This window comes from Eriocheir sinensis, chromosome 30 (genome assembly GCF_024679095.1).
Source record: "Eriocheir sinensis breed Jianghai 21 chromosome 30, ASM2467909v1, whole genome shotgun sequence".
NCBI classification, from domain to species: domain Eukaryota; kingdom Metazoa; phylum Arthropoda; class Malacostraca; order Decapoda; family Varunidae; genus Eriocheir; species Eriocheir sinensis.
This window is the reverse complement of record NC_066538.1, coordinates 4,418,119-4,434,845: the sequence shown is the minus strand read 5'-3', so window position 1 is coordinate 4,434,845 and position 16,727 is coordinate 4,418,119. Positions and strand designations below refer to the sequence as shown.

Genomic DNA, 16,727 nt, shown 5'->3' with positions numbered 1-16,727 from the left:
CCATCCAGTTAGTCTTTGGTTATTAAACGGTTACACTCTTTACTTGTTAATGATTTTTTACGAGGTTAGTTATAATTTGACAAGGCTTCCGCACCATGATCGTTAAAATCACTCATGAGAACCCGACTAATCTCCTCTGTGGACTTTGGGAAAACACTCACACCCACATTTGATAAGGCTTTCGTGGAGGTTGTGTTAGTATTGCCATGGGTAGAGCAATGAACCTAAGTAATAGTCTAACGAGGGTTCTGCACTGTGAATGGGGAAAAACACATGAGAATCCGACTAACCTCCTTTGTGCCCATTGGAAATACAAATACTCCCACACCTACATTTGATAAGGCCTTCGTGGAGGTTGTGTTGGTATTGCCATGGGTAGAGTTTTGAACCTAGTGATGGTCTAACGATGGTTCTGCACTGTGAATGAAGAAAACACATGAGAACCCGATTAATCTTCTTTGTGGACTTTGGATATATTTGTAGTCAGAGCCGAAAGCGTCTGAGTAAACAGGCCAGAATCTCTCCCTTGCCAAACCTCTCCCTTGCAGTTGTTTTAGAGAAGGGAAACTCCAAAGACCAAAGACCAAATTGAAGTTTTAGGGAAATAGTGAATGAGTAAAGAAGAAATGAGGAAAGGCTGAATTTGAAGGGTATACTCATGTCACAATTTTAGAATGATAAGTTTTACGCATCCTTTTTGCAACGCCGAAGAAGAGGAACCAGAGAAATAAAGAATAATGGGAAGGAAAAAGAAGCGGAAAAAGGGTACAAACTCATTAATATATCCTCGCTTACGTTGCACAAGGCTTGAAGAAACTCGCCTGCATACCCTGGAGTACTTTGTGTTTGGGCATCTCTCGCGTACGGTTTGGTGAAGAGGACAAAGGTGTTAAAAGAGGACAGGAAAAAGAGGACAGGAAGGGTGATGATGGGACGGTTCAATAAGGCGTCATCACAATCATAGTTCTTAGGTAACTTTTCACAGAGCCATTGAGTGAGAAACTTTTAAAGACTATTGCATGAAGTAGCGATGAAGGAGAGGAAGTAGGTGAGAGGTCAAAAATGATGAAGATGGGAGAGTTCGAAAAGCTTAAAGAGTGACAATCCCAAACGTAGAACTTGAGGTCACTTTTTGCAGAACTTTTGAATGAGAAAATGAATAAGTTTTAAGGATCTCTCGGATGTAGTAATTCTAAAGAAGGAGAAATAGGCGAAAGAAGTCAAGAAGAATAAGAGGGTTCAGTGAAGCGAGCAACAAATTCAAGGTCTGAGGTAACTTTTGGAAAACTTTTGAGTAAGAGACTAAAATTTGAAGCATCACTTGTGTATTAACGCTAAAGAAGAGGAAGTGGGCGAAAGAGGTCAAGGAGAATGAGGATAAGAGGATTCAATGTAGCGAACAACAAATCCAAGGCCTGAGGTAACTTTTGGGAGAAGTTTTGAGTGAGAGAATAAGGTTTGAAACATCTCTCGTGTATTAACGCTAAAGAAAAGGAACTGGGCGAAAGGAGAAGGAGAAAGGGGAATGAAGATAAGAGGATTCAATATAGCAAGCAACAAATTCAAGGTCTGAGGTAACTTTTGGGAGAAGTTTTGAGTGAGAGAATAAGGTTTGATGCATCTCTTGTGTATAATAAAGCTAAAGAAAAGGAACTGGGCGAAAGGAGAAGGAGAAAGGGAAATGAAGATAAGAGGATTCAATATAGCAAGCAACAAATTAAAGGTCTGAGTTAACTTATTTATAGAAGTTTTGAGTGAGACTAAAATTTGAAGCATCTCTCGTGTATCAACGCTAAAGAAGAGGGACTGGGCGAAAGAGACCAAGGAAGATGAAGATAAGAGGATTCAATATGCAAGCAACAAATCCAAGGCTTGAGGAAACTTTGGGGATAAGTTTGCAGCTTCTGTCGTCTGCTCTTACCCCGAAGTAAAGAAAATAGAAGTTATAACAAGGTGAGGAGGGTAATGATAGACCATAAGAAGTATTATCTTTTGAAAACTATTTGAAGAACTTTTGAGAGAGAATAAGGTTTACGCAACTTTTTTGATTATGAAGAAGAGAAGAAAGAGTGAAGGAAGACTATTTTCAAGAGACAAGACTGGACTAGAGGACAGAAGACTAGACTCGACATGAAGAAAAGAGGAAGGATAGAAGGTTTGGGAAAGTGGTGAAGAGGGAAAGAAGAAGGAATGAAGAAAGGCCATTGCTATACTAAACAAGACGAAAGAAAAAGAGAAAGACCACCTATGGGAAACTCAAGGAAATGGTGAATGGAGAAAAGAAGAAGGAATGAAGGAAGGCCATTGCTACTAAACAAGAGGAAGAAAAAAGAGGAACATCACCTATAGGAAGATCAAGGAAATGGTGAATGGGGAAAAGAAGAAGGAATGAAGAAAGATTGGAGATGCAAAACAAGAGGAAAGGAAAAGAGGAAGTGGAGAAGAGTGAAAGAAAAATGAATGAAGAAAGGTTACCGCTATAAGGCAAGAGGAAAAGAGAAGAGGAAGACCAAATTGGAGTTTTAAGGAAATAATGAATGAGTAAAGACGAAATGAGGAAAAATTATAAAGTTTGAAGGGTATACTCATGTGACAAACTTAGGAACCTTTTGATCATTTTTACGCATCCCTTTTGCAACGCCGAAGAAGAGGAACCAGAGAAGTAAACATAAGAATAATGAGGAGAAAGATTACAATTGAGGGATAGTATATTCGTATTATGACAACTGACCAGGAGATACAACAGACAGCAAGAGTGCATTGGAATTTCATGAGAGAGAGAGAGAGAGAGAGAGAGAGAGAGAGAGAGAGAGAGAGAGAGAGACGACTGATAAACAAAAGTGGAGACTGGCTACCCCCCCATGACCCCCCCCAAACAACCCTCCTCCTCCTTCTCCTCTTCCTCCTCCTCTTCCTCCTCCTCTCAGTCCCGCCCACTTCCACCGTTCCTCGAGAGTTAGTATTCTCATAGCGGTGCAAGGGGGAGGGTCGTTGCGCGTGGCTCCCGTCAGAAAGAGTGAATTCAAACACAGCTTCGTGGTTTCTGGTTTCCCTTCGAGACCTGGGAGTGAGTGCACCGGCTAGAGTGAGACCGAGACCTACCCAGTGACCGCTGAGACCCAAGGAAGACCACGCTTGGAAGTTTAAAAGGAGTTTGGATTCACGTGGCTGTGTTGTTGTTTGTGTGTGAGAGTGTGTGTGTGTGTGTGTGTGTGTACGTCCGTGTCTGTGTGTGTTTGTGTGTTGCAGCCAGCTAGTCAGACGGCCTTCAACACCATCAACACCATCTACACCACCAAAAGGAGTACTGCCACAGCTGCTAAAATCCACCTCCTCTTCCTGCTCTCAACACCACCATCACCTCCACCACCACCATCACCTCTACCGTTCGCTGACCACGCCGCATAAACTCTGGCCAGGTAAGTAATTAAAGACCCCACCTGTGTTACCTGGGAGGTGGGGTTACACGCGCGCACACACACATTCACGCGTTTTAATATTTTTTTGTGTTGCGTTTGTTTTACGTGATTATTATACTGCTTTCTGTATCGTTTTGTTTTCATCTGTAATGGCGCTGCGAAATGGCAATAATGCTTGTGTTACTCCTTTACAAAGACGTTGGTGTTGTTTTAACTGTTGGTGTTGCGTTAGTGTTGTGTTGGGATGAGGAGGAGAAGAAAGGGAATGTGTTGCCGTGTTGTTTAATGTGTTTGGAAGGGAGTTTAGAATAAGGGAGAGAAGGGGCTTGTGTTGGTTAGGAAGAGAATTAGAAGAAGGGGTAGATAGGGTGTGTGTTGCGTTGTGTTGTGTTGGTCAAGAGGAAGAGAATTAGAAGGGAGAGAAAGGGCATGTGTTCTATGTTGTGTTGTTTGTGTTGATGAGAAGAAGAGGATTAGAAGGGGAAGAATAACCATGTGTTGTATTGTCGAAGAGGCGGGAATAAGGAGAATTACAAAGGGCATGTGTTGTATGTTGTGTTGCTTGTGTTGAGGAGAAGAGGCTTAGAAAGGGAAGAATGACCATACGTTGTGTTGTCCAAGAGGCGAGAATAAGAAGAATTACAAAGGGCATGTGTTGTATGTTGCGTTGATGGGAGGATTGCCTTGTATTATGTAATGGAGGAGAAGGAGGAGGAGGGAAGGAGAAAGGGAAGAGGAGGAGGAGGAGGTAAGCGAAGTCTGTGTTGTGTTAGGTAACGAATGAAGGGGAAAGGGTAAGGGAGGAAGGAGGGTAAGGAAGGCAAGGTAGATTATGTTGAATTAGGTTACGAAAGAAGGGAAGGAGAGAGGGAAGAGAAAAGGGAACGAGGCTTATTTTGTTAGATAATAGAATAGAGAGAAAAAGGGAAGAGAGAGGGAGAAAGGGGAGAGTTTAATGTTAGATAATGTAGGAGGAAGAAAGAGAAGAGGGGTAAGGGAAGATTGCTAAATGTTAGATAATGAAGAAGGAGAAAAAGAAGAAGAGGGAAAGGGCAGATTATGTTATGTTAGGTAATGAAGAAGAGGAAAGGAGGAGAAAGAGGGGAAAGAAAAGATTTTGCAAGATTACGAAAATGGGGAATGGAAAGAGAGGAGAAATAGAGATAAAAGGAAAATGGAAAGAGAGGAGAAATAGAAATAAAAGGGAATGGGAAGAGAGGAAAAATAGGGATAAAAGAGGAATGGGAAGAGAGGAGAAATAGGAATAAGAGGAAGTTCACGATAGATAACGAAGGAAGGAAAAACGAAAGGGAAAACAAAAGGAAATGTAAGATAGATAAGATAACGAAAGAAGGGGAAAAGAGAAACAGAAAAGGGAAGAACGGAAAGGGGAGAATGCGATAGGTAGAAGGAAGAGGAGACGGAATGAAGAGGAAGAAGGAGAAAAAAAAGAAAAAGACAACCCGAAACAAGAAGAACAGCAACAAGAAGGAAATGAAGAAGAAAGAGAATGAAGGTAGAGAGAAAGGAAAGACGAACGAAAGCCAAATAATACTAATAATAAAAATAATGATAATAATAATGATAATAACAACAATAAGGAGGAGGAAGAGGAAGAGGAAGAGAGGACGTGCTAGCGTGGTAGTGAAGAGGATGCAGAGTGTAGGAGGAGGAGGAAGAGGAGGAGGAGGGGTAAGGGGGGGCAGAGGGGTGCGTCGGAATAGGCCTAAAGTTGGGAACGTAAAAATGACGGAAGTTAGGAAGGCCGGGTTAAAGGGAACGTCTCGAGCTCCGCATAGGCCTACTGTTTGTGTGTGTGTGTGTGTGTGTGTGTGTGTGTGTGTGTGTGTGTGTGTTGATCAGCTGGTGTTCCTTGTGTGTTACGTAACGGTATAACGCAAACGGTACATCGCCACCTGACTCAGCATAGAATAATAATAAGAAGAAGAAAGAAGATGATAAGAAGAAGACGAAGATGAAGAAATAGAAGAAGAAGAAGAAGGATAAGAAGAAGACGAAGAGGAGGAAGTGGAAGAAGACGAAAAGGAAGAAGAAAGAAGAATAGAAGAAGAAGAAGAATGATAAGAAGACGAAGAGGAAGAAATGGAAGAAGACGAGAAGGAAGAAAAAGAAGAACTAGAAGAAGAAGAAGAAGAAGAAGACGAAGAGGAAGAAGAAGAAAGAAGTACTAGAAGAAGAAGAAGAAGAAGAAGAAGTAAAAGAAGAAGAAGAACGATAAGAAGACGAAGAGGACGAAAAGGAAGAAGACGAAAAGGAAGAAGAAAGAGAAGAAAAAGTAAAAAAAGAAGACGAAGAGGAAGTAATGGAAGAAGAAAGAAGAAATAATAGAAGAAGAAGAAGTAAGAAGAAGAAGAAGTCGAAGAGGAAGAAATGGAAGAAAACGAAAATGAACAAGTAGAAAGAGAAGTAAAAGAAAAAGACGAAGTAATGGAAGAAAACGAAAAAGAAGAAGAAGAAAGAGAAGAAGAAGAAGAAGCATTCAAGCGTACGCCAGCCTCTTCCGCCGCTCTGAATCGTTAACCAACAAACTAACTAACCACTACGACGAAACACAAATTTATACATAAGAAAACTGTAAAGCCAAATAACAACATACATTCAGGCGTAGCAAAAAAACATGTAATACACAACCATTCCTTCTTACAACATTAAAACGAAACAAAATCAGTGAAACATGAAAATTGAGACACGGGGACTTCGCAGCTTCAACCGTGCACGAAACACTACATAATACGGTGAAACGCGACTTGTATTAACTAAAATGTGACGCAGTTTACTATTCCGTCTTAGAACATTGATAGGAAAGAGTAACGGTGAGAGAAATGGAGCTGTTGATACAAGATTGCTTACGCGTCAACCTTGCAACACAAAATTAGTCATGCAAATCTAACCTAACCTAACCTAACCAAACCAAACCTATCCTAACCTTACCTTACCTAACCTAACCAAACCAAACCTATCCTAACCTAACCTAACCTAACCAAACCTATCCTAACCTATCCTAACCAAACCTATCCTAACCTAACCTAACCTAACCTAACCCTCTAAACGTCAATCTTGCAACACATTACAATTCGGGAAAGCAAATGATGGAAAAGATACATAACATCTAAACATCAACCTTGCAATACAAAACAAGAAGAGAAAGCAAATGATGGAAATGATACAAAACTTCTAAACATCAGCCGTGCAACACAGAACATTACGGGAAAACAAATAATGGAAACGATACAAAACATCTAAACATCAACCTTGCAACACAAAACAAGAAGAGAAAGCAAATGATGGAAACGATACAAAACATCTAAACATCACCCGTGCAACTCAAAACAAAAAAAACAATAAAGCCTTCAAAAGCGTACAAGTGTTGCGTCGTCTCTTCTTCCCAGTGCGCGGCATCATCAGGAAGTCTTGCGCGCGCTTGTGTTGTGTGCACCGTTGCCAGATTATCGTACTCAGAGCCTCGTATTTACCGGTTTCTGAGCCATAGCTATTGCCAAAGACCACCATTAATTAACCATTTTAACGATAACTATATATGAAGGTAGTTATCGGGGTATAGGAGGCTGGGTACGACAATCTGGCAACGTCGAGTGTGTGTGTGTGTGTGTGTTGAATGCGCGTAGAGTTGCGGTCCGTTGCGCTGCGCCCCCGTTCGTTCTTGCGGCCTTGGAGAATGATGCGTCGCGGCGTGTGTGTGTGTGTGTGTGTGTGGCTGGCGCCCAAACAGTGACCGTGTGTGTCTACCTCCCTCTTCTCTCTCTTTCCCTCCTCCTCCTCTTCCCGTTCCTCTTATCTCTCCCTCCGTATCAGCCTCCCCCTTTCCCGCTTCTCTCTCCCTTTTCCTCTCTCCCTCATCCCTTATCTTTCCCTCCTCTCCTCCGGTCCCTCTCCCCCCCTCCTTTCTCTCTTTATTGAGGGTTAAAGAAGGGAGAGAAAGAGGAAGGTCGTTAGGAAGATGAAGAAGGGGAAAGAGAAGAGAATAGGGATTTAGTATTATGTAAGGTCCTTCTCTCTCCCCCTCCTCCTCCTCCTCCTCCTCCTTGCCTTTCCCTCTCCGTCTCTCCCCCTCGTTTCCGTCTCCCTTTGCCTTTCCCTCCCTCCCTTTCCCTCTCCCTCTCTTTTTTGTACCTTTTTCGCGTCCGTGAGTCTCTTCCCCGCGTCACCTGTCCCACGTCAAGGTATTTTAATTAGTTACCTGTTTGTGTCACCTGAGGGAATGTTGTTGTTGTTATTATTATTATTATTATTATTATTATTATTATTATTATTATTATTATTATTATTATTATTATTATTGTTGTTGTTGTTAGTGTTGATTATTTTCTTGTTAGTAATTGAAGTTGACGATGTATTTTTCTTATTTATATACAACACAAATATTTTTTTCTCGGCGTTCACTCTTCGTTGGTTTGTATTTTTTTTTTCTTTGATTTCGGAAACCATTATTGTTGTGCCTGAAATCTTATTACATAGTTTTTTTGTCGTTTTTTTTTTTTTATTCCATCATCTCTCATTTCGTTCCCTTATTGTGGAGTTTATATTTGTCCGCATTACGTCATTTTATTTATTTATTTATTTTATTTATTTATTTATTTATTTATTTATTTATTTTTTTTTTTTGATCTGTAAACTCTGCTTCACTTGTTTATCGTTTTGACTAATTACTTTTCGCATTGACTCATTATTTACCAGAATTTTTGTATGTGATTATTATATTTATTCATTTATTTTGCCGCCAAGACTCGCTCGCAGACAGACCCTCAGAAGCTGTTACAAGAAGAAGAAGAAGAAGAAGAAGAAGAAGAAGAAGAAGAAGAAGACACCCTCGGAAGCACTGTTACAAGAAGAAGAAGAAGAAGAAGACTCAAAGACAGACCCTCGGAAGCAGTTACAAGAAGAAGAAGAAGAAGAAGAAGAAGAAGAAGAAGAAGAAGAAGAAGACTCAAAGACAGACCCCGGAAGCAGTTACAAGAAGAAGAAGAAGAAGAAGAAGAAGAAGAAGAACACAAGAGATGAAACAGGAGAAGAGGAACAAGAAAAAAACAGCAAGAAGAACAAAAGCAAGAAGATGAAAAGATGATCACAAAGTTAGGGAACATGTATAAAAGGACGAGAACAAGGAAGAAAACAGTAACAACAATTTGATTATATTCATGGTCTATAAACTCTATTCATTACGGTAATTATGTTTTAGCGGCGTCTGGTCCACTACCGCCGCTGTTCCTTATGGCTCTTCGTCTGTGATTCGTTTTTTATTATGTCTAGTTATTTTTCAGTTTCTTTACTACCTCATTCGTCACGCACACGATTTTTTTTTTATATCATTTTCCTTCCGTTAACTTCTACATTCAATTTTTGTCTCAGTTTTATTTTGGGCTCAAGGAGAAGTAGAATTAGTATTAGAATGAATCCAGTTTTAATCTATTTTCTTACTATTTATTTCAGCATGATTCTGTTGTCTTTTTGTAGCCGTTGACTTGCTGAGCGAAGGGATAAGTAGTAGTAGTAGTAGTAGTAGTAGTAGTAGTAGACTGTGGATAATTACTTAGTATATACTATTTCTGTTCTGACCCTACCTATTGCACTGTCTTCTACTACTACTACTACTACTACTTCTACTACTACTTCTACTACTACTACTACTAGTCTGCAACTCCAACACACCTGAGAGACGGATAATTAAAAGAAAAGGTGATAACGTAGATTTTACTCGTTTTCTTATTGGTGTTTTTTTCTTCTACTTTCTCCCTCGTCTTAAGATCACTTTCACTAATTATTTATGTTATTTCCTCCTGGTTCTTATTCTTGCTCTCTCCCCTACTTCATCTTCTTCCACTAATTGTTATGTCTCCTGTTTTCCTGATTTTTGTTTTGTTTTGTTTCCTCGTGTTCGTGATGTTGTTGTTGTTAGTATTGTTGTTTTTGGTTTTGTTTTCGTCTTTCCTTGTTCTCTGCTTCGTCTGTTTATCCTTGTTGTTACTGTTTTCTTCCTTGTTCTCGTTCTTTTATCAATGTTTGCTACTTTTTCATCTTCTTGCTGTTGTTCTTGTGGTTCTTCTTGTTCCTCTTCTTCTTCTCCTTGCTCTTCTTGTTCTTGTTCTATTTCTTCTCCTCGTGTTTCATCTTGTTCTTGTTCTTGCTCTTACTGTTCTTCTTCTTCTTCATCTTGCTCTTCTTGTTCTTGTTCTGTCTTCTCCATTTTCTTCTTGTTCTTCTTGTTCTTCTTTTTCATCCTCTTGTAACAGTGCTTTCGAGCGTCTGTCTTTGGGTCTTCTTCTTCTTCTTCCTCTACTTCTTCTTCTTCTTCTTCTTCTTCTTCTTCTTCTTCTTCTTCGTCTTCCAGTGCTTCCTTGGGTCTGTCTTTGGGTTTTCTTCTTCTTCTTCCAGTGCTTCCTTGGGTCTGTCTTTGGGTCTTCTTCTTTTTCTTCTTCTTCTTCTTCTTCCAGTGCTTCCTTGGGTCTGTCTTTGGGTCTTCTTCTTCTTCTTCTTCTTCTTCTTCTTCTTCCAGTGCTTCCGAAAGGTCTGTCTGTGAGCGAGTCTTGGCGGCAGAATAATGGCCACCGTCTGACTTAATGTTTCGTAAATGTGCTTTGAATGAGTCTACTTTGTTCCTCTTATCTGCGTTATTTGTCTGAGATCGCTTTTACATTTGCTTAACCTCATTATTCACTAGTTTTTTTGTGTGTGTTTTTATTTACTATATTTATTTGTTCAGTTATTCATTTGGGTCTATAAACTCTACTGCACTGGTTTTTATCGTTACGTCATCATTCACTTTTTTTATGCATATTTTCATTTATTTTTTGTTTCATTTTTGCGCTATATACTTTGTTTCATTTTTACCCTCTAAACTTTTGGTATCCATTTCTTTATCTTTCGTCTATAGTATTCACTTTTCACAGTATATCATTGTTTTTTTTCTCGTGTGTGTGTGTGTGTGTGTGTGTGTGTGTGTGTGTGTGTGTGTGTGTGTGTGTAAACTCTGCTTCACATTTCTCTTAATCTTTCGTCTAATATATTTTACCATACGCATTATTCTCTTGTTTTTGTATGGGTTTTTTTTTATTTATTTACGTATTTATCATTTATCGCATCACTCTGGTTTCTGTTGATCTGTTTCTTTGCTCCATAAAATCTACTGTTAATTTCCTTCATCTTTCGTCTAATATTTATTCCCCGCGTTACTCTCCCCTTATATCGCCTTCCACCGTCCGTCTGTCTGTGTAGCGTGATTGCGTGTGTCTAGACGAGGGAGAAAAAACACCAAATTGCTTCTGTTGACCCTGACTTAACTACTGGGAGAGAGAGAGAGAGAGAGAGAGAGAGAGAGAGAGAGAGAGAGAGAGAGACGGGGGGGGTGGGGTCAAGGGTACGGTTATATAACTTGCTCAAATTAAATGTTTCTTGCTTTCCCGAATGAAGGTAATATGGAGAGAGAGAGAGAGAGAGAGAGAGAGAGAGAGAGAGAGAGAGAGAGAGAGAGAGAGAGAGAGAGAGAGAATAAAAACTGTTGGTCGTTGCTACTACTACTACTTTTGATTTTTATTTCTACTACCATTACCACAACTATTTAACTACTACTACTACTACTACTACTAGCTAATAATAATAATAATAATAATAATAATAATAATGATAATAATAATAATAATAATAACGAAAAAAATCTCTCCGGAAAACACTAAAGCAATACGTCACTAATTACTTTTTTCCACCTGTGCCAAACAAAAGGTGTGGTGTCAGGTGTGTAGGGGAGGTAGAGGTGTGTGGCGTTCCTTAATTAAGTCTCGGGGATCAATCTGAACTCACAACAGCGAAAGAGGAGAGAGAGAGAGAGAGAGAGAGAGAGAGAGAGAGAGAGAGAGAGAGAATAGGAGCGCCGAAAGTCATCTACAAATTCTGGTACTTTTCTTTTTCTAGTGCTTTTGATTTGACTTTTGCGTCGTGCTTTATTTTGGTATTTTCGTATCTTCTAATTTTCTTTTTTTCATTTTTAGGTGATCTACATGACCTCACTATGGCGTTAAAATATACTGAAACGCCTCCTTTGCACTTAACAACTTTCTTCCTAAATTTTGTGCCGTACTTTTTTGTTTATTGTATCATGTAATGTTAGCTTTTTTTTCTATTTCTTTTTTAGGTAAGCTATATGACCTCACTATGGCCAAAAATATCCTGAAACGCCTCCTTTTCATTTAACTTTCTTCCTAAATTTTGTGCCGTCCTTTTTTTGTTTTTGTATCATCTATTTTTTTTCTTATTTTCTATTTCGTTTTTAGGTAATCTACATGACCTCACTATGGCCAAAAATATTCTGAAACGACTCCTTTTCATTTAACTTTCTAACTTCTGTGTCGAATTTTTGTTGTGTTTTTTGTATCTTCTACTTTCATCTTTTATTTTATTTTTATTTTTTTAGGTGAACCACATAACGCCTGAAAGTAGTCCTGAAACGGCTCCTTTTAATCTAACTTTCCTCCTAACTTTTGTCATTCTTTATTTCGTATTTTTTCTTCTACTTTTAGCTTTTTTTTTATTAAGGGATCAGAGGAAAGGTTTTTATATATACTTATTTCATTCAACTCTTTCAATCTTCTATTTTGGTTCTTTTTTTCGTTGTTTGGGTCATCTACGGAAGAGTTTTTCGACATACGGTACTATACATTCATCTCTTTATTTTGTCTATATTAAAGCGTGTCAACCGTTTACTTAATTCTTCTTATGTAACTCCGTAATTGTGCTTCTATTCTAACATTTTTATATTCCTTATTTTTCTGTATTCCTTTTTTTAATACCTCTGTGCATTTTCTTTCACTTTCTTATGTAACTCTAAATATGTTTCTCTTTTAACAATAGTTTTTCCTGTGTTCATATTTTACTCAGTGTATGACTTTACTTTTCTAGTGTGTTTCTATTTTAACATTTTTTCTTCTTTTTTTCTCGTATATTCCAATTTTCATCTCTGGTCATCTACTCCATTTTCTTACGCACCTAATGTGTTTCTGAACTTTCTGTATTCGCATTTACCTTTGATTTTCTTTCTTAACTCTAAATGTCTCCTATTTTAACATTTCTTATTCCCATATATTCCAATTTTCATCTCTGGGTATCTACTTAATTTTCTTACGCATCTAATGTGTTACCTTTGATCTTCTTTCGTAACTCTTAATGTCTCCTATTTTAACATTTCTTATTCCCCTATATTCCAATTTTCATCGCTGGGCATCTACTTTATTTCCACACGTAACTAAATGTCTTTGTTCTAGCATTTACTTTTAATCTCCTTACGCAACTCCGAATGACCTATTTTTAACATTTCCTTTACATTTCCACATCAACGCTGCCCTATAGAGTGCATCACCAGCTTATCTAGGCTAGCACGCGCCGCTGACTACACACGCTTTAATCTGCGCTATTAATTCTGATTTACTGAAAAAGAAAACGAGGTGCGGGTTGTGCGTCGCTGAGTTGACCCCCTCGTGGTGTTTGTCTCCCCTCGGACGGTCCAACGTTGCCAGATTGTCGTACTCAGCCTCCTATGTTTGCCGATTTCCGACTCCAAAACTACCTCCTCGACCCCAATAACTGCCTTCATATATAGTTACCGTTAAAATGGTTAATTATTGGTGTTTTTTTGGCAACAGTTAGGCGTCAGAAACCGGTAAATATGAGGCTCTGAGTACGCTTATCTGGCAACAGTGCTCCGACTCTTCCTTGCCCGCCACGACCCTTAGCAGACGAGCGAAGTTTGACTATTTGTGGGAAGTTGTGGCTCGGTGGAGTGAGGAGGAGTGTGGATAGGTTGGGCAGACAAACAAATTCAGACAGATAGACGGACAGACATACAAACAGACGGAGAGAAACATTGGCGGACATTCAACAGACAGAAAGATACAGACATACCGTACCTAAAAACACAAGATAGACAGACACATAAGCAGACAGACGGATAGACGGATATACAAACAGACAAATACACGAACAGAAAGATATGCGGACGTACAAACAGACAAACAAACAGGCAGACAGACAGACAGATAGACAAGAAAAGAAACACACAAACAGACATAGACGAAAAGGAAAACAAGAGAGAGAGAGAGAGAGAGAGAGAGAGAGAGAGAGAGAGAGAGAGAGAGAGAGAGAGAGAGAGATAAAAGGAGGAAGACAGACAAATAGATGAATATTACAGAACTATGCGCCAACAGACAGACTCGAATGAATACCCGGAAGACAGACAGACAAAAGACCAGACAGACAGACAGACAGACAGATGACCCGGAAGAGAATTAATAAAACAATAAAACAAAGAGAAAGAAAAAAATAAAGGTTGGCCACAGTACTTCAATAATAATAATAATAATAATAATAATAATAATAATAATAATAATAATAATAATGATTGCAGACCTACTTAATAGACTGACAAGGATGAATATGATGAATAGTAACGTTAATGAGGGTAATTAGCTTAATCTCACCTCATTAATCAAGGTGGCGGCGTTTTGTGTAATGGTTCTTTCGTTCTCATTCAGTCTTCAGAGAGAGAGAGAGAGAGAGAGAGAGAGAGAGAGAGAGAGAGCAACAGGTATCCGGGTATAGATGTTTACTTTTTCCCATTATAAGAAAAATAAATAAAAACATAGATGATCAAATAGATAAATAATACAAATAAACATGTAAACAAATGAGAAGTAATGAAAATAAAAAAGCTAGACCGCATTATATTTCCAAGAGTAGAAAAGAAAAAAAATACAAAAAATGATAATAATAATAATAAGAAGAAGAAGAAGAAAAATAAGTCAACCAATAACTCAGTCCATTCCTCTTTTACAGAACGCCTCCATCTCACACACACACAACCTTCATATATATATTTTTTTTACAGTAAAGGAAGCAGCTCAAGGGCGTAAAACAGAGTATATATGAGCCGGCCCCCACCCAGAGTCTCTCCCCACACTCTCTCTAGGCAATGTGTCCCCTTCACTCTGCCCGAAATGAAAACCTTGCCGGAATACAGAAGCGCGGAAAGAGTTTGTTTAGTAGAGGGAAGGAGAGTAGCCTGACGGTGGTGGTGGTTGGGTTATGAAGTAGTGGTGATGGTGGTTTTTGGGTTATTAAGTAGTAGAGGTGGTTGTGATGGTGATGATTGGTGATAAGTGGTCTTCAGGACAGCATGTGGGTAGTCTTGGGCCACTCGGCGGTGACTGAAAAATCCCAGCTTCTGACGGCGGGCGTATACGGGAACCAGCGTCCTCCTGTAAACGGCTGTACAGATTATGGTATTTGTGCTCTTAATGTACCTGTAATGACGGTGGTGGTGGTGTTACAAGGATACGCAAGGAAATAAGGAGGTCAGAGGACGTTCGCTACACATCTATCCTATCCATAATTCAATCTTACCTCCATTTATAAGCATTCACTCGTGTTTTCATCCACTACGCGTCATTCTACTTTCCTCCCACTCATCCTCAGCTCTACTCGTGAACCCGCTGCTCCGTCGCCCAACATGTCCTTCAGTTTAAATCCATTGAACTCGCGGTAACGTTGTGGTGGCAATGGGGGTCTGTGATATATAGTGTAGAAGCAAATTTAATGGTGATGATAGTGGTGCTGGTTACTGGGCTTTGTGCGTGGTGCTGTGTGGAATATATACATACGGGCTTGCGAAATGTTTAGAAGTGGTGTTATTATTGGGTGGAATTTTTCGGTGATGGTGGTGGTGGTGGTGGTGGTGGAGAGGGTAAAGTGTATGGTGCGGGTGGTGGTGACGGTGGTGGTGGCAGTGGTGTTTGTTTGTTGCAATAGGGTGATGAAAATGATGGATGGGTAGTAGTAGTAGTAGTAGTAGTAGCAGTAGTAGTAGTAGTAGTAGTAGTAGTGGTAGTAGTAATTATTGTTCTTGTAAAATTGATAACATAATCGTAGCAACAGCGAAAGTTATGAAGATGGAGTTAATTGTAGCAGTAGTGGTGGTGGTGGTGATGATGGTGCTGGTGGTAATGACATAGAGGTTGCATAGCTAGTCGTGGTAATGATAGAGGTGGTGGTGTTGAAGGTGGTGGTGGTGGTGGTGATATTAGATGTAGTGCTGGTAATGAGGAGATTGAAGTTGCATATCTAGAGGTGGTGGTGTTGAAGGTGTTGGCGGTGGTGGTGGTGGTGGTGGTGGGAGGTAAATCAAGAGGGCCCTTACGCCATCCCTCTGACTGGACTAACAGGCAGGAAATCAGTCAATCAGTCAGTTCACAGTCATCTCGCGGCATTGACTGAGTGACTGCATGCCCGCCCCTTCTCTCACATACCAGTTCGGAACCCACGTCTACCTGATCTTACCTGATGATGCTCCTTCACCTGCCTTGTTAACCTGTCGCTTTACCTGTTACCTAATTAGCATCACCTGTCATCCTCCTCCTCTTCTTCCTCTTCTTCGTCCTCCTCCTCCTCCACCTCCTCGTTCAGCTTCTCTTTCTCCTCCTTCTCCTCCTCATCATCATTCTTGTTAGCCTCCTCCTCCTTCTCCTCCTTCTCCTCTTCCTTCTCTTCCCCCTCCTCTACCTCCTCGATCAGCTCCTCTTCCTCATCCTTCTCCTCCTCATCGTCTTTCTTGTTCGTCTTCATCTTCTCCTCCCCCCCCCTCCTCCTCCTCCTCCTCCTCCTCCTCCTCCTTTATCAGCATATTCAAGGTAACTATGATTTCTCTTTTTTTCTTTATCTTCGTTCTTATCTAATCGTGTCTTTCTACTTGTTTATATTTATCTTTTCCTTCTCTTCTCGTCTTCTCTTAATCTTAATGTTTCCTTTCCACTTTTCGTTTATGTTTATTACCCCTCCTTTCTTTTCTTTCTTCTCCTTTCCTTGCATTTCCTCTTCTCTCATTCCCTTTTCTCTCCTTTCTTTTCCTCGTTTTCCCTTCCTTCTTCCATTCAGTCTCCTTTCTCCTTTCCTTTTCTCCTCTCCTCTTCCCTTTCATCTCATTTCCTCAGCTTGTTTCCTCTCCTTTCCTCTCCTCTACTCTACTTCCGTCTCCTCTCCTCCCGTCTCTCCTCCTCTCCTTTCCCTCCCTCATCTAACATTTCCTCTCCTCTTCCCCTTCCTTTTCCCTTTCATCTCCCTTTCTCTTATTGTTCCATCTCCTTTCCTCTCTCCTCTACTTCCATTTCCTCTCCTCCTCTCTCTCACCTCTCCTCTTCTTCCCTCATCTCCTTACATTTCTTCTCCTCTCCTCTCTTCTCTCCTTCCACCATCTAACATTTCTTCACTCCTCTCTTCTCTCCTATCTTCTCC

The 16,727-nt window shown here is 39.9% G+C and overlaps 1 protein-coding gene across 1 annotated transcript in view; it reads left to right on the top strand.

The window, feature by feature from the left end:
- The first annotated feature begins 2,956 nt into the window (after positions 1 to 2,956).
- The window catches only part of LOC127005741 (uncharacterized), a 181,333-nt gene continuing 167,562 nt past the window's right edge, over positions 2,957 to 16,727 (top strand). The window contains exon 1 of the mRNA XM_050874853.1: positions 2,957 to 3,419. The gene's annotated coding sequence lies outside the window, so the exon portion shown is untranslated. The remainder of the gene's footprint in view (positions 3,420 to 16,727) is intronic.